Consider the following 12,043-nt stretch of genomic DNA (forward strand, 5'->3'; position numbering starts at 1 on the left):
GCTTTCGATTTGGTTCCAATATAAGACGGCACTGGGTGGAAGAATCATCTTCATTTGTTGGAGAACGGTGCGTGTCATTTATACTTGACAATCCTGGAAGAAGAAGACACAAAGGCCCACGTTGCTTAGAATGGGCTCATTCCCAGCTGATCCCCAGAAGCCATCACTCTGAGATGTGCCACTTTCCTGCAAACTAAGACACCTAGCCTGGTTTCCTATACAACACTCTAAGTGATAAGGGTCAAAGTGAGCAGGACACATACATTCTGAAGTCCTGGTCTCTCAGCCAAGCTTCACCATTCAAAACCCTAAGCCACATGGCAAGAACTCATGGTGATACAAGGGCCGCCACGGCTTGAGATTGTTCCCAAGGTATCGACTCTGTCCACTAGGGCGAGAGTTCATTTTTATTAGAGAAATAATGAAAACCTAAGCCTAATCTAATTGATTGGGTTGAAGCAACACCATTCAACTAGGTAGGAAGAGATGGGAGATACTCTTCCAACTTGCTTCCAACCTTTATTCAGTCCAGTAACTCATGCCTCAAATCAGGGATCCCCTCTGTGGGGAGCCTTCCCTTCAACTATAGCGACACTAAGTACTCTAGAAGCAATCTCTGTTCATTTCTAGCTTAGACTTTAACATATTACTTGGGAAGTGTCTGTCCTTCCCACCATATGATAAGCTCCTTGAGAGCAAGGGTGTCTTATTTTTCTTTGTCCTCAGGCACATAGCACATTGCCTGGCACACCAACTAAGCACCTCTTCAAAAAATATACACATACCTTACGGGGGGTCAAAGCGTCTTTGTGCTAGTGAGGGTATGAACTCTCACAGTATAACTCGGTTGTTTACCCCAGACCTGCTGGTCAGTGGAGGTCCCAGTGGCCTGTGCGCACTGAACCTGTCATATTCATTTCTCCCCCAGGACCACAGGCACATGTGCACCACGTCACCCAGCTGGCTGAGGCATGCATGTGGTGAGAAAAGGATGTGTGGGGCTGGGGAGCAGTGGTTTCTTGGGAGAACATTCTTTGGAATCTTCTTCTAAAACCATGTCAATGAAATAAAAGCCTGGTTGAATTCCATTCTCTTCCATCTCCCCCTTTAATAAAGCTCGTCTGAAAGCAGGAGGCATTACGCAGTTATATTTTGGGGCCATACTTTGTTTCCCCTATTCAAAGTGGGCTCTGAGATGCAAACCCACTTTCTGATAGCAGCAATGTGGCAAACAGCGACGTAAGTATAACCAAGAAGTGACACTCTGTCAGTTGAAATGAAACAGGCTACACCAAACTGTTCCCTGCTTATCTAGTAAAAGCCGTGTGTATGGAAGTGCTCGGTAAATGCTATCTGACTGTGCACTCATCTCCCAAGGCAGACATTGTTGGATCCCTTCCTACGGCACCTTCAGCTCAGGGGAGCCAATAACCAAGTGGGAGGAACATTGTTTAAAAAGGGGAAAAAAAAAAGCTAAAGCTCATCCCACATTGTAATTACAGTCACCAGAAATCTGGTGTCATCTGGTGGCAACTAGCACAATGAATAATCAAGATGAATTATCCCTGTCAGGTCAGCAAAACCAGACAGAGTTACATTCCCCCTTTCAAAGGATGCAGTAGGTTCCCCTAATGCCCAATGATTTTGCTTGAGCCAGTAATTCCTGCTGGAAAGTCAATTATCCCGGGAGCCTCTATCGGCTAAAAGACATTTAATGGGGGATCATTGCTGCTTCTGTTATGTCAGCTGTTTACTACGGCAGCTCAATTCCCAACTCTCTGGCCAGAGCTCTGAAGCTGATCTCGTTCACAGAAGGATTCTTTCTTTATCAGTCACCAAGAGAAATGAAAACACCATTTTCTTTTTTTCCTAATTATAATAACTTCCAAGCACTCTGAATGCTCACTCAAAAACTATTTAACACTCAGTTAGGGGGAAAGCACGGAATCCACAACCTAAAAAGTCAAACTGGGCTTTCCGCAGCAGGAGAGCAGTGTGAAAACAAGCACGCTAGTGTGACCACTATGTGACTATGTGTGAAAATAAACACCCAAGTGCGAGCACTCAGCTCCATGCATGGAGAACGCCTTGGCAGGATGGGGGCTGGGGCTGGTAGGGTCCTCTTGGCTTCTCCAGCTTTGTCCAACCTGTAAGAGAATCTGGGCAGTGGGATGCTGAGGCCTTGCACAGAGCCCACTAAGTGTGACCCACTTAGCTTGAAATGCCTCCAGCCTGGTGACCACAGAGGTCAGGAAGACTTGCCAGAGCAGAAAAGCAATGAGACCTAACTCTCTGAGTATTCCCACTGTTGGGCCCATTCCACAGATAGGAAATGTCAGTTACTCCATTTAAAGAAAATGTGGGGAAAGGAGTTGCCCAGAGAGGAGGTATTTTCGTTTGTCCAGCTCCAACGCAAGGATGGTCCATTCAGCTGGGGCTGATGGAGAAACGTTTATTACATTCTTTGTCTTAAGGCAGTTAAACTTTGATCTCGCTTCACAGGATTTTCTGGCTGAGATGAGAATACTTCCTAAGCCCTGCCTGCCTTTCGCAATCTAGCAGAGCCTCCTGCCTCTGCCCACCAGGCAGATTCAATGCCTTTCTCTTCTGGGCTCTATCACCTGTGTTCAGTTAGTTACTTGTCTGGCTATCTCCAGCCCTGATCACATGGAAAGCACTGACTGGCTGGGCATGGTGGCTCTTGCCTGTAATTCCGGCACTTTAAGACCAACCTGGGCAACATAGGGAGACCTTCTCTCTCTCTCTTTTTTTTTTTTTTTTTTTTTAGACAGAGTCTTGCTCTATTGCCTAGGCTGCAGTGCAGTGGCATGATCTTGGCTCACTGCAATCTCCGCCTCCCAGATTCAGGCGATTCTCCTGCCTCTGCCTCCCAAGTAGCTGGGACTACAGGTGCATGCCACTACACCCGGCTAATTTTTGTATTTTTGGTAGAGACAGGGTTTTGCCACGTTGGCCAGGCTGATCAGGGAGATTCTATCTCTACAAAAAAAAAGAGGAAGCACCAACTCATCTGCTAAAAGACAGAGATGGGCTCCCTTGTGGGACCTCCAACCCCATAGCTCCTCTGTCTTCCCTTTCCCCTTTCACGGGGTGGGTTACAGGCTTAACCAGTGCTTTTCTTGGTTCTTAACTCTGATCAACTGCTGTAAAACATGGCTCACTTATGCAATTCAAGTTTGTGTGCTGGACGTTTCTTGACCTATCAATAGGGTATGGGTGTAACTACTAGAAAATTATCAGCCCAGAAATAATTTTTTCTTGGTTACTGACTGTGGCTGAGACTGTAATGGTGGAAGAAAGCAGGGAACAGCAGAGGCAGATGGAGCGTGAGGAAAACACACCCAAAAAGAAACAGCTCAACATTTTAGGGATCAAGAGAGGCCGATGAAGAAAGCATTTCAGTTGAAGGTTTGCTGCATGCAAGTTTAACCTGCCCAGGAAACAGGTTTTGTTACTCCATTGGCAGTAGGCAGCAGTATTAAATAGCCCAGAAATGTGCGTGGGAAGTCAACAGTAGCCAGAGTGGCCACTTACTGCCATTTACAGCCTTCTCAGCCTCTCCTACTTGAGAACTGTCTTTCAACATCTTTGATCTCACCAGGAGCTCACAGGAAACTGATAGTTTGCTCCCAAATACACACCCAAGACTAGCTTTGGCTACTATACCCACATTTAGCTAATTTTCCCCAGGAAAAGACGGTTCGGGGAAAGAGAAAAGGTAGCAGGAAGCTAGTGTTTGTGTGCTTTCTGCATACCAAGGATTGGACCAGGAGCCTTACAAGCATTTCCTCATTTAATTCTATAACGTAGAGGTGGTTATTTTAGAATTGGGAAAACAATGGCTCAAAGAGCTCAAACAACCTGCTCAGGGTCTCAGAGCTTCTTAGTGACAGTGCCAGGGATGTAAGCCCAGGTCTGTCTGGCTCTCTGTGTTACACTATGCTGACATGTGGTTTCAAAGAATAACACTAAGTGTTCTGGGTGGGGAAATCAGTAAGAGAGAAAGGAAGAAAAAGAAGTGAGAACAAAATCCTCTGTCCATAGAAGCCTGAAATGCTCAAGTCATGGCGCTGGGCAGCTCCTATCAACGGGAGATTCTTTTCATCCTTGCTTTATCTCATGGCTGTATCTGGGCACTTTAGCCAAATGAAAACCAGCCCTCACATAATCCTTGCCCAGGAGAGTTATCTGGGGGTACTGAAATAAGAATTGATAACTTTTTACCCCTGCCTCCAAAATAGACCATTCCAGTAGAATGAGCCCCATCTTCCCCCAGAAGACAGAGATCAGGGGAGAGGGAGAGACAAAGAGAGAGGAAGGTTACACCTCTGAACGCACCAGAGCAAGATGGCAGCTTACGCTGTGACGTGTACAACAGGCCTTCAAAAATAACGAATAAAGGTCTAACCTGACTGCTACTCAAAATCGGAATAGTGCTTCCCCAGCATCTCAACCCCAGAACCCATTTCAACAGCACACAGGGGAAATGAACAGACTCACTATCTTTGAAAATCTAAAGGTAGTGAACTAGGCTTTTTCCTCCTTTCTCTCTAAAGCCCCAGAGGGCACAACTAGGGTGATAGGCAAAGTTACCGGGAGGAAGATTTCAGGTCTACAGAAAGACTTTGAAAAACAATTAGAACTGCCCAGTAATGGAGTGAGCTTCCCAGAAGCTGGGAAGCTTCCTATCTCTGGAAGACCGTCTGTATGGGATGTCATGGCATGGAATCCAACATGAGACAATTGGATGAGATGGTCTCTAGCGGCCCTTTCTGTCCTGAGAAGCAAAGATCTGATGACAAGTTTATTCAACACAGATTTCCTCAGAACCTACTCGAGGTAGGGCATTGTGCAAGCTCCTGAGAATACCATTAAAAAAAAAAAGTTCCCACCACGGAGTCTTACCATGGAGTTGGAAAAACAAACTGAACACACGTATAGCATATAATAGTGAGTCGACAAGTAGGAAAACCCGAGGTGCTCCGGAGATGGAAGAAAAGGATGGGTGGCTTAGAGGTGGAGGTTAAGCTGGCCTTGAAGAATGGGTTGAAGGGAGATTTACAGTTTAAATGAGCATGGAGTGGGGGATAAACGAGGCATGTTTTGACAGGGAGGATATAAGGACAGCAAGTCTGAATGGTTAAGGTTGAAAGAGGCTGTGAGATGCCTTGAATACCAAGAGAGAATTTAAACTCTGAACTATGAACAGTGGGGAGGCAGTGGATGTTTTCTGGACAGAAAAGCACATGAGTAAATCAATGTTTTAGGCTGCTTTAGTGACCTATTTTTGTTGAAAAAAATAAAAATAACAAACATACAAATGTACATAGACACCTAAGCCGATCTATGTACATTTGGGATCATGGGAAATTTTCACTTTTTCTTTTTTTTTTTTTTCATTGTATTCATTCATGTACAAACATTTGATCACCTAGAATTTACCAGTTACTGAAAAAGATTCTAAAGAAAAAAAAAGCAAGACATGATCGTCTCATGGAGCTTACTGTTTAATGGAGAGAGAGACAATTACAAAACCCAATCATGCTCTTTAATTAAAAAAATTATTTTCTAGATTAATCTGAACCATTTGTCATGACTTATCATTTGCTTTCCACCCTACAATGAAGATTTGGAATTGGATTGCACTGAAATCAGAGAGAATTTCTAAGAGAACTGAAACCTTCACAAAATTTATTTAGTCTTTCTTTTTTCCTTTGAGACAGAGCCTTGCTCTGTCCCCCAGGCTGGAAGGCAGTGGCATGGTGAGGGCTCACTGCAACCTCCGCCTCCCAGGTTCAGTCGATTCTGGTACCTCAGCCTTCAGAGTAGCTAGGATTACAGGCACTCGGCACCATGCCCAGCTAATTTTTGTATTTTCTTTTTTTTTTTTTTTTAGTAGATACGGGGTTTCGCCATGTTGGCAAGGCTGGTCTCAAACTCCTGACCTCAGGTGATCCACCCACCTCAGCCTCCCAAAGTGCTGGGATTACAGGTATGAGCCACTACACCCAGCCTATTTAGTCTTTCAATTACAAGTAAGATTTTTCAGTTACAAGTATGATTTTTATCTAATCAAAAACGTTTTTAATGCCCCTCAGCTATGATTTGTAATGCTGACAGATTTTGTAAACAGTACTGAAAATTTGAGAGGGAAAACCTGCACTGGGGCTAGGTGGCTGTGCAGTAGTAGCCTGAGCTGAGAATGTGGGACTGGGGGAGACGGACAGAAGCAGAACCAGGGAGAAATGAGTGCCATAAATGGCAGCCAATTCAGAGAATCAACTGGATCTGGATTGAGAGGATGAAAGAGAAAGAGAAGGATTCATCTGAATTCTTTTTTTTTTTTTTTTTTCTGGGAAGGGGCACCGGGCAAAGGGCCCACGGGCCGAGCCCAGGCTCCTTGGCCTCATCTGAATTCTTATAGAGATAAAGGTTATGTTCTGATGCAAATACAGGCGGGACAGTGGATCAAGCAGGAAGCCTTTAAGCACTAATGAAAACAGACCACTGTTTGGGGGGTGGGGTGACAAACCCAATCTCACAGCCCTGGAAGAAGCCAGGTTATGGCACCTGGCAGCAGAAGAAGCCAAAGGCTTACTGCTAACCTTCCAATGAGAAGAAAGGGGTAGATTTAACAAAGGTCTCCCGATCCAAGAAGGCTACCTTGGGCCTTTCTTTTCACAAGGATTAAAAAAAGAAAAAACAACCCCCCAAAAAACAACCAATCAGACCACGCCTCTAAGATCTTAGGAGTCAGCCCTGCATTCCTTAGAGCTCTACCTCCCCAGAGACAGAAGCACCTGACTTTAAAAGCAATTAAGTATCTAGGCTATTTTAGGATTACTCCTTGACCACCTGGAATATCTTATTAAAGCACAGCTCAGATGTCCAAAGCAATTTTAGTTCCCATTCCTCATTCCTCCCCAAGGCAAGTGTTAACCCCTTCCTTGGGGTTTAAAGCCCAGGGACCAAGTCTTCACTTGGGTTTCCCATATTTTGGAACCTCTCAGAAACTGCCCTGTCCTTAAATCACCATTGTGCATACAGACAACTTTTACAGAGATTCTTGAGAGTTCTCTGACGATACAGAACAGGGTGCGGTGGCTCACACCTGTAATCCCAGCACTTTGGGAGGCTGAGGTGGAAGGCTTGTTTAAGCCTAGGAGTTCGAGACCAGCCTAGGAAATATATGGAGACCCCATCTCTATAAAATTTTAAAAATAAAAAAATTAGCTGGGCATGGTGGTGCATGCCTATAGTCCCAGCTAATTGGAAGGATGAGGTGGGAGGATCACTTGAGCCTGGGACGTTGAGGTTTCAGTGAGGTATAACTGTACCACCACACTGCAGCCTGGGCAACAGGGTGAGACCCTATGTCAAAAAATAAATAAACAAATAAATAAAGATGCAGAACAGTAATGTGTCTATTCTCTATAAATCAAATAGATTATGCACCCCAAGTTCAAGGATCTAGGCAAATTCCTAGGACCTGACCCTCCAAGTAATCATTAGAAAATCACTAGACTTCAGGCTGGGTGTGATGGCCATTGCCTGTAACCCCAGAGCTTTGGGAAGCTGAGGCAGGCGGATCACTTGATCCCAGGAGTTTGAGACCAGCCTGGCAACCTGGTGAGACCCCATCTCTACAAAAAATTCAAAAATTAGGCTGGGCGTGGTGGCTCATGCCTGTAATCCAAGCACTTTGGAGGCCAAGGCAGGCGGATCACCTCAGGTCAGGAGTTCAAAACCAGCCTGACCAACATGGTGAAACTCTGTCTTTAAAAAAAATAATGAATAAATAAATAAACATTAAAAAATTAGCCAGGTGTGGTGGTGTGTCTGCCTGTAGTCCACGCTACCTGGGTGGCAGAGATAGGAGGATTGCTTGAGCCTGAAAGAGGGAGGCAGCGAGCCATGATTGAACCACTGTACTCCAGCCTAGGTGACAGACTGAGACCCTGCCTCAAAAAAAAAAGAGAAAAAATCATTAGACTCCATGGATACCAACTAACTGCTCCAAAATACAAAATGAGACCAAAGCATTTGGGCTAACTGTGGCTGTTGATGTCTTTCTTTTCTTTCTTTCTTTTTCTTCTTTCTCTCTCTCTTCCTTCCTTTCCTTTCTTCCCTCCCTCCCTTCCTTCTCTCTCTCTTTTCTCTGTCTCTCTCTTTGCTTTCCTTCCTTCTCTCCTTCCTTCCCTCCCTCCTTTCTTTCCTTCTCTCTTTCTTTCTTTCTGCAAGAAATAAACTACCTTATCATTGGCCAGGTCCATGGCTCTGCAAGCATGACGTGTACCACATTTAACTACCCTACTGCTGACCTGATTAATGACATTGTAATGTTAAAAATCCAATTCTCAGATCTTGTTATGAAGACAAGAAAAACACTCTTTGCCCCATACAAGTTTTAACTGATTCCAGGAGGCAATGAGACATGCACAAGGTGTAATGGGCAAGATTACAGGAGAATCCTCAGAGGGGAGGGGAGCCCCAGGAAGCAAAACAGATACTGTTATAAGCAACACTGTTGGACCACAAAACCCTCTTGATAAGATCAGGATTACTGCTCTTAACTGAATTGCTCAGGCCTTGGAAGCACTAGAGTTATAATTATCAGATGCACACCTTCCGCTCTCAGGTAACTTTAGCAGGAACCAGAAACAGCCTTCCCAACTCTTACTAACAGCAGAGATCAATTCAAACTCAGTGGCTTGGAAAAAGGGCTAAAGGACACTTTTCCGATTAAGCTGTAGAAAGGGGGCAGATCAGGGGAGGAAGAGAGGGCAGCGGTCTCACCTTTCCACTAGGCACAGAATCACTCCATGCAATGATCAAGAAGACTGTCCAGAAATAGGTATTCCTATAAAAGGAGGCAGAAAAACTAAAGTGCATTGTTGGTGATGAGGACACCCTGATGCCAAGGCATGAAGTGGCCCAGCCAAGTCCAAGTCTGACAGCCACAGAGCTAAGTCCCAGCTCCTTTTCTCTGCAGAATCTGAGCTGGCAGCACTATGGCTTCCTCTGACCCTGGAGCTACCACATGAACTTCCACAATAGTTGCCGACATCCATTCACACCACAGTGAGAGGCTCCACTCAGAGTTGCACAAAGTCAGAGCCGGAGAGCCCAACACAGGAACACTTCACTGGACTCGCAGGTGACGACAGAAAGGAAAGCAGACCTAAGAGGGTTAGAAACTTGCCCAGAAGTTTCATAAAACTTCTTTCCCCCAAATTACATATTTTAAATGTATAGGAAGAACAACATTTTTTTTTTTTTTGAGACGGAGTTTCGCTCTTGTTAGCCAGGCTGGAGTGCAGTGGCGCGATCTCGGCTCACTGCAACCTCCACCTCCTGGGTTCAGGCAATTCTCCTGCCTCAGCCTCCTGAGTAGCTGGGATTACAGGCACGTGCCACGCTGCCCAGCTAATTTTTTGTATTTTTAGTAGAGTCGGGGTTTCACCATGTTGACCAGGATGGTCTCGATCTCTTGACCTCGCGATCCACCCACCTTGGCCTCCCAAAGTGTTGGGATTACAGGCGTTAGCCACCGTGCCCTGCCCAGAACAACATTTTTAAAAATTGCTATCATAAGTTACCTTATAAATTTTAAAAAATCCCTCCTTTATTTTCAAATTTGGGATTCCATAAGTTTGGGTGTCCTCAGGCAGAACATAGTCACGGTTTGTGTTTAAAAGTCAGCCCCATTCACTGATTTTCAGAGCTTCTCCTAAGGCTTCCTCCCGGTCCACACCCCCATCCCAGGGGTGCTACTATGGTGTACACATTCCTTCTCTGATGACAGCTGTCCCCGTGCCACCTGCCACCTCTACCAGGCTGTGAGGCTGTCTCACACAAGGATAGTGACTGATTCCTCTGTGAGGCTGGTGCATCAAGCATAGCGCCTGACAGATGGTACAGGCTCAAATAAATGTCGGTACTGAAGAACAAGCCAACAACAATAAACTTAGGAGACTCAGCACAAGCTAAGTGAGGAATCTGGGGGGAAAATCAGAACACACTTAAAAGAAGGTAGGCCGCTAGTTCTCAATGACAACCCTAGAGAAGGGTTCTAGAAGGCAATGTAAGTTATTTCCTAAAGACAGCAGGTTAATTTTTGGGCCCAAGAGGTAAACATAAGAATTTGCATTTTAAAAAAAGGGGCCAATCATTCATATGTAAAATTAGCAAAGCTTCAAAAAATGATAATTTCAATGACAATAAGGGTTGGTAAAATGGGATCTCCCCAATTCCCATAATGGAAATATAAAATAGCATGACCTTTCTGGAAAGTCACTTGCCTTAAAATGCCTATCACAATAACAGCAGCAGCAGCAACGACTAATAATTGGGTACAGATACTCCTCAACTTATGATGGGGACCAGGCGAGGTGGTTCGTGCCTGTAATCCCAGCACTTTGGGAGGCCGTGGTGAGAGGACTGCTAGAGACTGGGAGTTCCAGGCTGCAGTGAGCAGCAATCACACCGCTGCACTCCCACCTGGGCAACAGTGAGACCCTCTCTCAAAACAAAACAAAACAAAAAAACACTTATAATGGTGTTAACAACCCAGTATACTCATCAGAAGCTGAAAATATTGGGCTAAGCATGGTGGCTCACGCCTGTAATCCCGGCACTCTGGGAGGCCAAGACAGGCAGATCATCTGAGGTCAGAAGTTCGAGACTAGCCTGGCCAACATGGTGAAACCCTGTCTCTACCAAAAATACAAAATTAGCCGGGCGTGGTGGCATGCACCTGTAGTCCCAGCTACTTGGGAGGTGGTGGCAGGAGAATCGCTTCAACCTGGGAGGCAGAGGTTGCAGTGAGCTGAGATCAAACCATTGCACTCCAGCCTGGGCAACAGAGCGGGACTCCATCTCAAAAAAAAAAAAAGAAAAGAAAAGAAAATATCGTTGTCGGAAATGCATTTAATATACCTAGCCTACTGAACATCATAGCTTAACCTAGCCTACTTGTTTTTTTTGTTTGTTTGTTTGTTTTGAGACAAAGTCCTGCTCTGTCAACCCCGGCTGGAGTGCAATCTAGCCTACCTTAAACGTGCTCAGAACACATGCATTAGCCTACAATTAGGCAAAATCATTTAATACAAAGCCTATTTTATAATAATGTGTTGAGTATCTTGTAATTTACGAAACACTGTAATGTAAGAAGAAAACCAGAATAGTTGGATGAGCACTTGAAGTAGTTTCGACTGAGTGTGTATTGCTTTTATAGCACCAGAAGGTTGAAAAATAGTGAGCTGAACCATCTTAAGTCGGCGAATGTCTGTGCTAACTACCTGCCAGACAGGATTCCAGCATTTCCTATGTATTGACAATCCTCAGCACAGTGCTCTGAAGTGGGTAGGATACTAACCCTACTCTTCAGATGAGAAAACAAGGCACAAGGAAGTTGAGTGACTTGGTTACAAAGTAACCAAATTGTGGAGCTGAGACTCAACTACAGGCAGGGCAATTCAAGTCCCTGCTTATTAATGCCTCACTTTCTTAAGTCTCCTCCTGACCTTGTAATTCTGGTCTGTGACTCTAGCCTAAGGAAAAAACTAGAAATACAGTACAATTTTATTTATAAGAGTAAAAAATTAAAAGCAGTCTAAATGTCTGACATTAAGCGAATGGGCAACACATGAAGGTGTTATCCACGTGATAAAACATTATGCAGCCATTAAAAACAGCAACACTCTTTAAACACATTTGATTCCTATTCTTTCTATTAATCCTTCTCATTCATTCTAGATGTAGGAAAGGTCTGTGATTAAAAATACAACCACGAAGTATTAAGAATAGATAAGAATACTTTTTGTAGAGTGGGAAAGGCCTTCTCAAGCATGACAGAAACCATAAAGAAAAAAATCAGTAAGTTTAGCCACATCAAAATTTTAAATTCCTATTTGATGAAAGAAGCACATATCAAGTTGAAAGACAAACTATGGGCTGGGCACAGTGGGTCACACCTATTGTCCCAGCACTTTGGGAGGCTGAGGCACAAGGATTGCTTGAG

The 12,043-nt window shown here is 44.5% G+C and overlaps 1 protein-coding gene across 4 annotated transcripts in view; it reads right to left on the reverse strand.

Moving 5' to 3' along the window:
- ARID3B (AT-rich interaction domain 3B) overlaps positions 1 to 12,043 on the reverse strand; it is a 66,686-nt gene that overhangs the window by 29,735 nt on the left and 24,908 nt on the right. The window lies entirely within an intron of this gene.

This window comes from Cebus imitator, unplaced genomic scaffold (assembly GCF_001604975.1).
Source record: "Cebus imitator isolate Cc_AM_T3 unplaced genomic scaffold, Cebus_imitator-1.0 Scaffold203, whole genome shotgun sequence".
NCBI classification, from domain to species: domain Eukaryota; kingdom Metazoa; phylum Chordata; class Mammalia; order Primates; family Cebidae; genus Cebus; species Cebus imitator.